Here is a 15,972-nt window from a genome sequence, read left to right as displayed (position 1 = left end):
ACAAAAAATTATAATTCAATAGTTTTCCTGAAAGTTATTTTAAAATATAATATATATTCTATTAATAATATTAAAAACAAGTGTTCTTAAGCTAATCAAAATGGATTATTTTTTAACATTGAATCCACAATTAAATTATAAAATTTAATGCAAATGAATAAAGAAAAAAAATAGAATTTAAATAAAAATTTACTTATTTACTAAAAATTAGATCAAGTATTTAGATATTTTATATTATTTTCTTATATTATGATATTATTATATCTTATATTATTCTTATATTTCTTATATCAAATCAGATTTATAATTTTTATTGATTTATGACAATATAAAATTAATTTTGATTAGGTTTTAATACAATTATATTATTTTTTCTATATTTATATATACATATATACATATATAGATATATATGCCATGAAATAGAAATAGAATAGAAAATAGAAATTAAATTGTAAGAGATGTTTATTTTGTATATTTTTATCATATATTTTTATAAATATTAAAATAAGAATTATTGGGAAATAATTTTTTGTTAAATAATTGTAAAAAATCTTAATTAAATACTAGAATATTTTATTAGACTTTTTTATACAGAATGAGAAATTTATTTTTAGAATGTAAATAGATGATTATAGATGATTATAGATGATCTGATAATTATCAGATTATAAATTCTAAAATGTATATTCACATATCTATGATCATAATATAATCATATAGTATAATTATTAAAAATTATCTTTAATATTAGTAGAAATAATATTGGTAGAAGTAATTATATTTGCCATAATGTGTTTTTGAAAAACACTTTAATCATGGTTAATATCAAAATTTAACAGAATTTTAAAAAAGTATTACTGAATTTTAAAAAAGTAACATATTACCATAGAATAAGAAATAAATAAATATAATTTAATTTTATATAAACGGAAAAATAAGATTTCAAATTCGAAAATTTTGTTTTGTATTGATATAGTATATTCAATTTATTTTTTATATATATATTTACAATATCTCTCAAAATAGAAGTTTTTTTTGGATATTTATTTATTTATTGAATGATCATTGAAATATTTTAATACGTATTTCCATTTCATTATATTTTTATTATTAATCAATATTAATGATATAAAGACTTGAATTGAAAACAAGTTTGAAATTTTAAAGCTAATTTTGAATCATAAGAAATAAGAGAATTTTCTATAGATTATATTTATTGAACTAAATAGACAAAGGATTTCAATAAAAATAAAAATCAATATGTTCATTTACTTCACACTTTTATTTTCACCAATTGACATTGTAAATATTAGTAAATAAACACGAGCAAGTATTAAAAAGAATTCGCAATGAAAGGATCTACTAGAAACGCGTATAATTCTTTGGTTAAAAAAGATCTGCAATACAATATCGATTTTATTTCACAATGCACAAGAATCTTTTGTTTTAAGCACAAACAAAACAACCAATAGCATCGTTTTATATTAAAAAAAAAAAAAAAAGAAAGAAAGAAAGAAAAAAAAACAACCCACTTCTTGATATTGCAATAATGCAAAAAAAATCGGTATCTTTGTTGCGCAGGTCATAATAAGATTCTGCTGCTATGTTAATGATTTTTGAAGTTGACTGTCAATATATTTCTCATGTTATCTTTTCATTTTTTGTTCTTACAGCATCTAGAACATCTGCTATTCGTGTTTTGACAGATTATTTACATCATCTAACTATCATACTCGTTTAGCTATAGTTAAAATGTAAAAATTTGCGATTTTTATGCAAATTATATCATTCTCAAGGGGAGAACGATACGGTTCATGAAGGTTCACGGTATATGAAGAGAATCCTTATCGGTTTCAAAGTTATCAGCCGCTGATAAATGAACGAAATATCTGTTATTCCTTCCGGACAGTAAATCCTAAATATCTGTAATCAATTATTCAATTAGTCGGAATAATTATCATGGTACTTACGTAACAGGCGAGATTAATAATTAATAAGATCAAAGATCGTTATAACTTGCGTTTTACCATTGCATTTGCAAACAAGAAATTATTTATAAACGTCTAGACATGAATACAAAAATGTTTGATATTCATAAAATTAATCAAAGAAACAAAAAATCTTGTAATTTTTAATAAAGCGTGAATAAAATAAGCATAAAGTGAAATTCTTTCATTTTGTTGTAATTATTCGTGTAATTAGCAAATTATTTGAATTTAATTACGGTATTATATTTGTGTTTTAAATATTCTATTAATATATTTAAATTAAAGTTAATTTAATAGCTTCATATCTGATTTTTCAGTACACATTTCATTTCAATGAAAAAGATACAATTCATATTTTTTTTTGTATTGAAGCAATTATTATTCTCATGATATATATTGAAATAATAATAATTTTAATATAAATTTATAATGCTAGTGTTATTATTAGATTCTTTATCTTGAAATTCATGAGAATCATTTTTGACCAATTGTCTTGAAAAATATCTATTAATAAAATTAATATTAAATCAACTTATTTTTTCATACCAATTATTGCAATTTTCAAACAATAAATCAAACAATAATTATTTTATCATGAATACAGAATCTGGATATTAAACTACAGAAGATATTATAAGTTTATATACAGTTTATATTTACAATCTATTTACAAAGATTGAAATATATATATGATTTTATAAGATAAATGCAGATAAAGATGAATTTTCAATTATAATTGTAAATTTTACTATTTTAACTTCCATTTAAAAAAAAAACAATATGAATTTTTTTTATTTTAATCAATGATTAAAACCAGTAATCAACTTTTCAATTCAAATAAGCATTCTTAGATAAAATACATAGATATATTATAAAATGAATCGAATAATTTTCTTCCACAGATTTCTCATTTCCGAGGTTACTCATTGATATATTAAAATATCGCGGTAGTACGTGCTACGATACAGCAACAATGAACGCGATGGCATACAAAAAGCTTTTAACATATTGTATTAATAGCGTCGTTATCGCGTGTAATACATACACTTCTAAAGTTGCCCACTTGCTATGCGCGCATTTATTTTCCTCCGCTCTTTATTCAGGTCTATACGTTAGTTAATTCGATGCGGTAGCATATGTGCGCGTGCGCGCGCGCTTTCGCTTGCGATTGCTAGGATTTCTTAGCTGGGTACCCCGTCGATGAAACCGCGTGATACCTTATCGCTGCGTTTCTTGCGCCGAGCGTCGTGTTAATGACTTTTCTTCTCGCGCAGTGTCGTTGCATATTTTCAAGCAATATCGATAAGCAACCCCCAACTTATGTCACATTCCTTTTATCGCGACCTGTCGCGTCGTTTTCCTTTGGCCGCGGCTCAATGCTGACCCTGTTGCCTTTATAGTTTAACTCCGCGACCTCTGGCGACATCGTAATAAATATTGAACTCCACCATACTTCAGTCGAGAGAACCTGCTCTAAGCTTAAACAATTGTATTCGCACGCGCTTTTATTTGTGCATATATATATATACATTTGTGTACGATGTCTTCTTTTTACTAGTGCCTCATTTGATGCGCCACCACAATTGCATTTTTGATTCCGCTTTGAGTCTTTGAATATACATTCGCGCGCACGAGTTAGGTTATGTTTGAATGGTTAGAAAGAACATGCTGGATCTTCTTTATATCAAGTAATATAATATGTTTAAATGTTTTGAATGAATCAGATAGGAGAAATTGGTTGAAGTAATTAGTGTAGTTTAATTCTTTGCAGTACTAATTAGATTTTGTATGATTTTGATTCACTTGTGTTTAAGTATATACTTGTCTTGTAATTTACTTGTATTTAATAAGATGATTCTGTTATTTGTGATAAGAAAAGATGTGGTACGTAAAGATATATTTTATATACTTATTTATACTAGAAAAATAATTTTTAATGGTTAGCTTATTAGAAAAATTATTGATATTTAATATCATTGAACAGAAGTGAACAAATATGATAGTTGGAAGTTTTTACATTTTTTCTAAAGAACAGGAAAAATTAATATTTGTTAATTTGTTTAGTATTTTTTCTTTTGCTTGGTAAATAAAATTATTTGTTATTTAAAAATATATAAATAATATAATGATTAAAATATAAAATTTAATAATATAAAAATCACAAAAAGAAAATGTGAACAGAAATTCTTTAATAATATATTATTTATATATTGTTTTAAAACATATTTTTTCAAATATAAATATTTGAGAAAATTAGAACATTTAATTAAAGCTTAATTATAAAAAAAATTCAAATTACATTATAAATTAATATTTTATATACATATATTATATATATATTATGTATATTGAATGCGTATTTATAATAAGAATGGTAAATTATAATCTTTAATATATAATATTTATTTCAAATTCATATTCACTTAAAATAATTGTATAATCATGAAAATTTCTAATTACAAAAAAAAGAAAAAAATACAAGAAATATTGAAATTGGTTTAATAAAATATTCTATTTAATTGTAATAATAAATTTTTATATTTTTAATATATGGCAAAGTTCTTATTGAATAAATCATATAGAAAAAGATTTCATATCTTTTCAAATATATTAAATATAAAATATTATATTTTATTATATTGAACAAATATAAAAAGTTGTATATTACAGAAAATATTTTATAAATTTCATTATTTAATAATTAATAATTATTATATTTAATTAATTTTATTTTATGAATATAAAATTATATATTTTATCAATATTTACATTTTGACTTTTTTAATAAAAATTATGATTGAAATATCTTATTTGGATTATAGGAAATAGGATATAGAATAGAATAGTAATAGGAAATGCAAAAATATTATACGTACATTGATTTCTCCTTCAATTTATTTAGTTTTTTAATTTAATTTATTTCTATAAACCTATTTATGATAAATAATTTTCATTTATAAATGTAACAACTTTTTTCTTTTATTTTTATAACATAAATATAAAATTAAAAAATAATAGCATGTACATTCTAGCTTCAATTAAAACTTATTTTCTATTAACAATATATGCATTACTGTATAATGTATATATATATTTTCATAAATATATAAAAATTCAAGAAAAATATAAATTCTACTAATAGCTCAAAAGTGTTAATTTATAATAATTAAAGACTTTACAATTTATATTATATATCTAGAAACAAATTGAATCGAATCACTTCGATCATTCTTGATTCGAAAATATTTCACATTTTTAAATTTTGATCGAGCAACAAGATAAGAAAAGGAAAAAATTTCGGATTAAAAGCTAACTAGTTCATTCTTTAATCGATTCAACTGTACAACGGAACTAAACAACGTGTTAGCAAAGAGGCGGTATAAAAGCAATTGCAACAATAATATTCGAGATTATTTGAATTTCAATGGCACGTATCTTTCCGATCGATGGTTTCGACTTACGCCACTGGTCTGTCCGGTGTACAAAGCGGTGCTGGTTATGTGCACACGCGATGCAACTTAATGTTCCATACGTAGCGTTTCATGCACTGGTCTCGCAGAAAATGTGACGTCATATCAAAGTGGTACGTATCAGTCTACGTAGCTGTATGTACTACAATCTGTTTATAGAAGGAAGAGGATTGCCTTTCTTGCGTATAACTCGATTGTGGTTTATTGGCGAACCTTTGTTGAGTTGCCATTCTGGCTCTGTTCCGTGCAGAATGAAACAGCATCTCCTCCTTTTTCTTCTTGCAAAAGGAAAGACTTTATCTCAGATACAGATCACGGAATACCAATAGAGATCTAAACTATTATTAACAGTATGATTATATTTAAGAGTAGTAACATTTAAGTAGTAATTCTAAAGAATTGCTCTCGAGAGTTATTTGCAATGGACGCTGCGTCGAGAATGAAAGTTACTCTCGGAATGCATTCATTAGAGAGTGATGTCGAGAGTAACTTTCATTCTCAATGTAATCTATTAGCAAAAAATACTCTTGAGAATTCTCGAAAAAATATTTTTACTGGATATCATATCGAGAGTGATTCGGGACAATAATTTATTGTCTATATTAGAAAAAAATAATTCTCCAATGTTTTATCCTCGTCTTGTGTTTTCATTTTTTTTAATTATAACTTTATCGCCTACCTTGTTAACTAATTTAAAAGAAAAATTTAGAAAAAAAAAAATTAGAAATCATTCGATGTCTCGCGCTATAAGTCTCGATGATAAGACGCTGCCGATGGAATAGAAATGCTTTTCGATGATATAAAAATTCATTTCTCGCGTGCACGATGCGATACAAACGACAAATGAAATGGTAAATGGATCCGCATAGATATATCCAGAGACACGAATAGCGCGGAACATTCATAATTAGATTAATGCAGGTGACTGAACACTCGGGACACGAAGTAATCGTTATCGGGTTAGCGTATTTTTACTCGACTAAGCCGTTCATATTGATTTTAGTTTAAATGGGGACCACTTGGATTTTTGAAATAATGACCGAATAAGAAAGAAACTAACCTACAGGATCAATTTACAGTTTAGATTATCGTTCGTTAAATTACAAGGGATATAACGTTGATGGATATAAAGGTACACGTTAATTGAGTATAACTTGAACGATTTCATTCAGGTGGAAACTACGTTGCGCATCATTGATTCGTTTTAACTCTTTCGATGATCCGAATAGTAGCTATATGGTTACATAAATATTTAATCATAAAATAAAATAAATATAATAAATATATATATAAATACAATGGATATTTAGGATATAAGAGGATTTCTTATTAATACTGGATTTTTTTCATTGTCTCCTCTCAATAAGTTTTAATCCTCTCAATAATTTGTCATATTTATTTTATTTTATTCAAAACTTTACGATTCGATATCTGCATTATTTTTAATTCGATCGATAACATTAGCAGTTGACAATGATGTTAATTAAATAACGGAACTTAAATAAATTTGAATCTATCTCGCAACTAATACATTTTATATCTTCAAAGATTAAAAATGATTCCTTCTATTTTAAGAGATAATATAAATCTACTAATTACTTGTATAAAACATAACGAGTGTCCAATTCAATCGATTTTCTTTTATGAATTCTTCTTTGATTAAATGTAAATCAATGTTCGATATTACATTTTTATTGCATAATTTATAATTATGGTGTGATGGAATTACATAATTACATGTATCTTTGTACATTATTGGAAACTTTCAAAATTATTCGAGTACCAATCTAAATGAGAGGAAGAAAAAAAGGAAGAGAAACGCTATAAATGTGATACTTACAATTAGATTCCGTGTTCTTATGCTGGATCGTATGGAGGAGAAGGTGGTATGACATAATGGCGTGGAATGGTTTATGTTACATGTGTGTACGTGGGCTTGTTACCTGATGAAAGTACACACATTTGTTTTCGCGTGCGGGCAACATGTACACCGATGAAACATTAAAGGGTAATGTCATGCTGTTATGAGTCCGGAAATTTATTGATATCTTGTTAAAAAGCTTATAAATGTCACTTAACGCTCGTTATACCTACGTTGTTTCCTTTCTTTTTCGTCACAATATTTTTGTGTACAACGTTAATTCGAAATTTTTTAAAATTCAACTACAAAGGAAGGTAATGACGCATTTGAAGTCGAGGTTGAACTTTTTTTTTTTTTCTGTAGTTATTTAGTCCTTTCATCAAGCAATTTTTAATTTTCTTAGTTTAGTATATTTTTATATTAGCATTTACATTTCATTTCTTTTTCTTTGAATGAAAATATTTTTAATATCAATGTTTAGAATTGTAAATTATAATGATACATATATAATCTATTATATATCTATTTTATTAGATTTGCTAAAACTTGGGAAAAATCTCAATTAAGCTAGGATTTCTAGGATTTCTTCAATCTCTAGAAAATTTTTCTAAAATTTATTATTCTAAATGTATCATAATAATCATATTTATTTCAAATTATTTAAAATTACACTAAGATCAGTAACAGTTAATATTAAATTATTTTTCAGTATTAAAATAAGTTGAACAATTTAGTAAAAAGTTTAAAATTTTAAAAACAAAGAAAAGTTGTTGCAAAACATTCAATTTGAAATGAATTTTTCAAATGAGAAATTTAATAAACAAGTTATACCTAAGCGTGAATGTAATATGATATAATTAATAAATATGGTTGTCTAAAATAATTTACATTAATGAGTTTGGTATTGCAATAGTTTTTTTTTTCTCTTTATATAATAATATTTATCATTAGAGAGAGAGAAAAAATCTTCAATATTCATTTTGTACGCCATCATGTTTCTTCGAAATTTCTCTACTACTTGTCACTTTTATTGTGTCGTAATTTTATCTTGTACGTGGATTTCTTTCGTCATTAAGTCTTGACGAGAAATCTGTTTAAAGATGTTTTCAGAACCTGTTTTCATCAGGCTAAAGCCAACTTATATCTTTTTGGATACATACTGTAATTGCAATTAACTAATGTAATTAACTAAAAACCTCATCTCTGTTTATGGAAATATTCGATTATACCGTGTTTCACTCTCGGTAGATAATATTAAAATATAGGAACATAGGATAAATTCTTAGTAAATTTTTGATAGTATCAAAATTTTCTTATATATTATAATTTATAATTAATAGAAAAACTAAACTAATCAATTCACTTTCTAAAACATTTCCTAATTTTCACATTAAAATTATTAACATGTAATCTTTAAGAATTGATTAAATTCTTCTATTTCTAAATTTGATAAAATTGAAGAGACAAGAAAATTCTATTGCATAAATTCAATAAGATTTTTTTCAAAACGCATAAATGTTTGTTTTCAAAAAGAATAATGAAAATACTGAAAATGCGTAATTCAAAAATGAATAGATTCATATATTCAATGGTCAAATGTTTGAAATAACAAAATATTGGTTTTGTTATTTATCTTGAGTTTTTGTCAAACATTGCAAAAACGCACTAAAAAATAAAAAAATCAATTATTCATATAAGAAATGATTATATAAGCGATATAATAAGAAAAATTACTCTTAAAAGAGTTTTTTATCATTATTTACTTACATTTTTAATGTTTTATTCATCTCTATGATCGACAACACACAAAAAAAAAAAGTTATATGAATAATATTTCTCAAAGGATTCGAAACGATCTTTGTATTGCATCTAGAATATATAATTAGCGTTAGAAATGAATGGAAAAGTATCATGGATTAAATAAAATTTACCTTATACACGTATAATTTTTTTATGAATTCTGAGTAATTCTTCAAAAGGAACCGGTTTTCTGGAATTATAAAAGACTTTCTTTCAGAATTCTTACGATCTCGATCACCACAGAAATGGTATGCAAGTTAAACGGAAGGCAAAACGATGTATAATATTCGAATGATTAATTGAAAAGTAAGTTATTTTATCGAGAAGATGAAAAGATTAAGTATATCGATTGAAGAAAAACGAACGTGTATTATCGAGAAATAAATTTTTGCTCGAATAGAAGGATAGATTATTTCATATCAATTATCTTACAATTAAGAAACAAAAAAAAAATTCACTAAATAATATCTAGCTAATGGATTGTAATTTAATTGTGCGAGTAAGGTCTAGTTGTTAATATCAGAATTCTCGCGTACAATCGGTTGGATTGCAAGAATGGTGACTGCATTTTTCAAGCAGTCGTACATTCCTGCGATACTATTATCTTTAGAACGGACCGGAAGTCGCACCATACTTCATGTGTAGGCACGAGTTGTCCACGAGTACGTTTGTTCCTAGCTCGACGATACGCGAAATACCATATAAATAATAAAAAGATGATTTGTTGTTTCTATATTATTGTAATCTTTGATTAATTCGGAAAGTTCTGCTCAAATTATTATATTTTTTTCGTTCTCTTCCTATGCAAATCTCTCTATAATGCGAAATAAACTTATTTTAACTCGTATATTATTTATTATGTTTAGATGTCTTATTTTATAACTCGAATTTAACTCGATCGAAATTTAATTTGATATCTTTGCCAGACATATATATTTCAAAATTCGAAGTAATTATGCGTCATAGATAAGTCGAAATTCTTAAAACTTAGGATATTTTCTTTGATAATTTTTAAAAATATTATAAAAGTAGCAAGAAGTATCAAGATTCGATAATTCGAAACAATTTTCAATTTCGAAAGTAGCTTTTTCCCTGATAAACTGATAATAAATAATTTGATATAGTATTCTTTTATACAAGAATTGTCTCGAATGCTTAAAAATAAAAAGGCAAATTTTTTTTTCTTCCCTTTCGAAATATTAATCCGAGCATAAAGTCTTTTTATATCGAATTTTATTTTGTTAAACTTTTCTTATTCGAGAATTTTAAAATAATATCTCTATAAATCGAAAATGTTTGACTCTTTTTCAAGATTCAATTTATCGACTATTAAACTGTAAAAAATATTGGAAAAATAAGTGTAAACGGGAAAGAAATAATTAACTTGATCAATGGTTTAATACTTGCTTTACGTAATACGATTAATGACCACGATCTGATTTATTGTTATAGTCCACTGTATAACCGGTACGATTATTTTTGATGCCACGAAATTCTGGTATTTCCTTCATTTTATTGCGATGAAACAATGTTTTGCACTTTTATCAAGAGAGAAAGACCGATTTTTCTTGGAACTTATATTACTCTATCACAATATGTATATCGTAAAAAGCTACGTGATTCGAGTGAATTATTTCTCTTAGTTGAATCTTAATTTATGTATTCTTTTAACAATTAATTTTCGATTTAATATACTTTTTAATTTTGTATAATGGATGATATTATAATTCTTATATTATATCTTAACTGTTAATATTTAGAAAAAAATATTAGACTATTAATAATTAAAATATTAAAATTCTTTTCACTTATAAATATCATAATAAGTATTTTACTTTAGATATTTTACATATTTGTATTTATTAATATATATTTTTTTTTTATTTTTGTACAAATATTCCAATATAAAAGTATGTTGTTTTAATGATCTTTCAAAAGATTACTTAATATCAATTAAAGAAGATATAAAAAAAAAATAAGAAATAATCATGCATATGAAGAGTTAGTTTGAAGACATAAAATCGATTAAATGCATAATAGTATTATTTTTTAATAAAACAAAATAATATTTACAAACGAATATTACATTTTATGAAGTAATATGTTTAGCGTATGTGAAATATATTATTCTTTACCTTTGTTAGGTATTTACAATTGTACAATCGATGTACAAAATAACCTATGACTGTCGCTTACATTATAATCATATGACAAATCACTGGACGTAAGTAGCTCACTTTTATGTCATAAATGATCAAGGTTTCGTGAAACTTTTATATATACTTTGAATGTCAGCTTCTCAATAAAGGGTTAAATTTAGTAATTGATGTCACATGTACAACTCGATTCGCTAATTAAAATATCGATTTTAATCAATAACACATAAATAAAATTTTCTTAACGTCATAAAAAATAAAAATAACATAAAAACATAAAATAAATAATAAGAAAACGAAGGATAATAAAAATTATTTTTACAGTACAACTCTATTTCAATTGAATCTTCACTTTTGAAAAGTGAAATTTTTGAAATTTTAATTAATTTTAATATTAGTTAATTAGTTAATTTTTTCTTAATAAAAAAAATTATTGTTATCATTCCTGATAATTTGCAAATAATATTTTGAAATGTTTTTATGATCAGTAAAACGAAAGAATAGATCAAAATCTTATAATCCATCTTATGATTTCTTTGAAATTGCTATTCTATCAAGTGGATTTCTTGGCGGTAATTGAAAAAAAAATTGGAGAAAATGGATTTATGAAATTTCTTATAACGCGATATTCAACGCGGAATTGTCTGTACTTCTTTCTGAAAATATAAAATAACCCATATCTTGAAAAAAATTATGTTTAATTGGAGTAAAAAGGAATAGGCACTAAACAATTATAGTAATTATAACAAATAATAATTAGATTTTATCAATAATTATCATTAGAACAATTAGTATTTATTCTAAAATTTATTTTTTATTTTAAAAAATTATTACGCATTTGGTGCGTAAATATACAAAAAAATTTTTTTAAACAACAAAGAAAAATTCGATACAATTGTACGATTCATTGTAAATATAAATAGATGAATATTACTTTTCTATGGAAATTAGATTTGTTGTAATATTTGATATATTATTTATGATATAATGAATTTATTATTTCTCTTTTCAGAGAAAATGGAATTCTACTATATTTAATTGCGATCTGTTACCGTATCTCTAGAAAAAATATGAAATAACTTATCAATTGTATAATCTCGAAAAAAATTTCTTTTTAATCTGACAAAGGTATCTGATTAATAATTCTTCATTGACCACCCTTTTATCGCGTATCTCTCGATCATATCTTCACTCTCTCATATTACTACGGTTAATAAAACAATCGTAGCCGAACCTATGTTCCTACCGTGATGACGATATCGGTTGGAAAAGCAGGTGTTTCGAAAGACAGAGAGATAGGGATGCGCAACAATAGCGTAGAAAACGAATAGACGGACAATTGTCACGGAGGATCCCCGCCTTTCTACCTGTCACGGCGTTAGTACTATATAACCAGCGTGTATCTGATTTATGCCCAAACTAACCAAGGACGCACCCCAACCACCTCTTCGGTCTCTTGCGTCCCATTGTGGCGAGGTTGCCTCGTGGACCAGCCGACAGGCCACGTATACAATATTCGCGCGACGATTTGCCTCCTTTCATTCAGGCCATTCACCATAGAAGGGAAGAAAAGAAAACCGAAAAGAAAGAGGGAAAGAGGGAGAAGGGCAGACACGAAGAGTAACGAAAAAAAGAGAGAGAATAGAGGGAGCACAGGTATCGGTTACAAGTTGTTAAGGCCCGTTAAAAGGAAAGCTCCTCGGGGGCCTTGCGAGTGAACGGTGGAATCCGCGGGTGGTATACTCCTGACGGTGATGGCTGAGGTATCATCCACTGTTTTCTTTTTCACGCGTAATTCGTGTAGTCGATACGACTCTAACTTTCAAAGCGGGTGAAACCCTCGTCTCAACTCCGCTGCTAAAGTCAGGAAACTAATACCCGAGGGTCTATAATACCATGGCTGGAGGGATCCATGGTATACCATACTTGAACTTGAATGGCACCTGTATTCCGGGTACATTCCGTTTCCGGAACGGACACTGGGAAAAGTATCGGTTGCAGCCTCGACATTTTCTGGGGATAATATATTTCAATGCTCTGATGCTATTTCTTTATGAAGTCGTAATGCCGATCCTGTGACAAAGCTAGGTAAAAGCTAGGTGGACAGAGTGTCGGTAAGATGCGCTTTAATAGCGCTGGAGAAGCGAGTATATTTCGAATAATTTTTATCGATTTTTATCGTATATTTTTATATATATAGGATCTTTTCGCTATTTAAATTAAAAGTCATTAAACATTTAATGCTAACATATATATTTAATGCTAACACATATGTATATATATATATATATATATTTTTATTTTTATTATTTAATATTTCATTTATTAGACATTACGTAAAATACCATAAATCTGAGAAAATAAATTAAAAATTATTAAAATGAATCATTATTTCATTTAGAATCTTGATATTATAAAAAAATGTACATAATTCAACGGTACAATAGAAATTTTAATGTATTATAACATATTTGTGAATTTCTATTTTGGAGGGACATAATTTTAAATAAAACAAAATAGTAATACTTACCAACACTTCAAAGTACTTAAATAATTCATTATTTTCTCAAATAACAAAGCCATTTAAATAGATAATTACTTCGATCAAATTATTACTCTATTAACTACTGAGATAATGACCATTTATGCATAAATATTAGTAGTAATACCAAACTGTGTATAATATTTTGTTCTAGTAAAGGATTTAACTCGGCAAATGATGATCGTTCATTCAGCGATAGAGGTACAAAAGAGGTTAGACGTGATGAGAGAATCTTGGCAAGGTTAATGTATTTAAAGAATGATCATAATCACGTCGTGTTTCGGATAATATCAGCATTTATCTCAATGCTAGTGACATGTTGTAATGATTCATTACACGCTCGTGTTACAATCCTTCCTTCTCTCTCGGTGAAAAGAGAATTATCTCATAAAATAAATATTATCTAAAAAACAAATATATCTAATCTTAAGTGTTTGTTACGCTATAAATATATATTGTAGTGCGGCTAAAGTTCTCTTCTCTAAAACGTTAAAAATTAACATTTCTTCCGTTTCCATGTGTAGTTGTTGAGAAATCCCATCGAGGAGATCCCGTCGATACGTGAAACCTTCGAGTAGAAAGCTGCTCGCAAACAAACGAGCGCGTGTAGTAGAAATTGATTAATTCTCGCTGGATGGTATGATCGCGATAAATTCAAGTGGAAACGATTTTTTCTTTTTTCACTCGGCCACGATTATTGCACAGTGGGAAAGCGGACCGCTAATAAAGACGTTGCGCAAAGAACTTTTTGCATAATACACGGCGTATCGCGTGGGCATTCGTGTACAACTTACATTCGGATTTCCACGTGTAGCAGAGTACGGCGGTGTGATGTTGTAACGTAGTATGTATACACTCTAGTTTTCGAATTTCTATAATCTTACGGAACATCTAACTGACATTTCAGAAATATGTAACGTATATATACCGGTTTTATCCATTGTATCGCAAGATTTCGCATTGCATTTCCTCCGCCGATTGTTTCAATCCCCCCTTCAATCTCGTCTTTCTTTCTCTTCCTTTTCTCTTTTTTTTTTTTTTTTACATTTGTTTTTATTAATGAAAATAAAATCGTTATAACTGCAAGCGTTACCAATCAAAACGAATGTAAAATAAAGAATTGCTCGTAAAGTTTGTTCAAGCTGTTAGTCGTTAAAGCAAAATTAAAACCTTGCTGTATTATGTAGTTTTTTGCCAATGTTTACATTTTCGACGTTAATTTAATTACTTTCGAAAATGTAATTCCCTCGAATATAAGTGTTTTCCTTTGCGCACCGCGCGTGCACCCTACTCTAATTGAATTAGAGGAGTATTTTTGGTAGGCTTTTTCGATCACTATTGGGGTAACTTCATCCCTTGGTTGTCTTTGCTGAAGAAGTCTCCTGTTTTGACAATATCGAATGACTAGTAACGCGACACGCCGTTGATATCGACGTAAACAAGCCAAAGAGATGCCAAGAAGTTTCTTAGACTTTATATTCTACAAGTCATTTTTTTTTATTTTTTTTTTTTCTATTTTTTTTTTTTTCCTCTTTCCTTTCTCGTATTGTATTCATTTTCTTGGAAGAAGCAAGCAATTTAAGTGAAATAGTATTAAATACGTTCGTCGATAACGACGTTATCTATTCCTCATTGGTGTTAATTATGCAAATTTTCTTTATTTATGAATTATTTACTACTAATTTATTTAATTTCGTACAAACATAAATGAAGAATTAGAATATGCAACTAATTAATATATTTCTTTTCTTTTGTTTCTATATACGCGCGTATTTTACATTAGTATGACTATACAACAATTAGAAACCTAGTTTTATCATATTACTCATGCACGATGACTCATTTCTACCTTGATGGTAGCAAGTTAATCTTGACGATACATTCGTGTATCAGTGTCACAAATTCATTGATCTAAGTGTGAAGATATTATATATTTATATTGTACATATATTAATTCTAATCGTCAAAGAAGTTTCTCTGTAATAAATATTCTTTCTAAAATTTTTTAATTTTATATTTTATATCACAAGTTCGATAGATTTATCTATACGTAATTAGTTACATTATCCTAAGAGATATTTATCTTGGGAGTAATTATCAAATAATTATCAAATAATAATGTATATATCATTGTTTCAAAGTTTCTCACTTT

General features: G+C 26.6%; 1 protein-coding gene across 10 annotated transcripts in view; it reads left to right on the top strand.

Moving 5' to 3' along the window:
- The window catches only part of LOC100578885 (putative transcription factor capicua), a 52,158-nt gene that overhangs the window by 17,850 nt on the left and 18,336 nt on the right, over nt 1-15,972 (top strand). The window lies entirely within an intron of this gene.

The sequence above is a fragment of the Apis mellifera genome, linkage group LG2 (assembly GCF_003254395.2).
Source record: "Apis mellifera strain DH4 linkage group LG2, Amel_HAv3.1, whole genome shotgun sequence".
Taxonomy (NCBI): domain Eukaryota; kingdom Metazoa; phylum Arthropoda; class Insecta; order Hymenoptera; family Apidae; genus Apis; species Apis mellifera.
The sequence above is the reverse complement of the archived record's forward strand: the minus strand, read 5'-3'. Positions and strand labels throughout refer to the sequence as shown.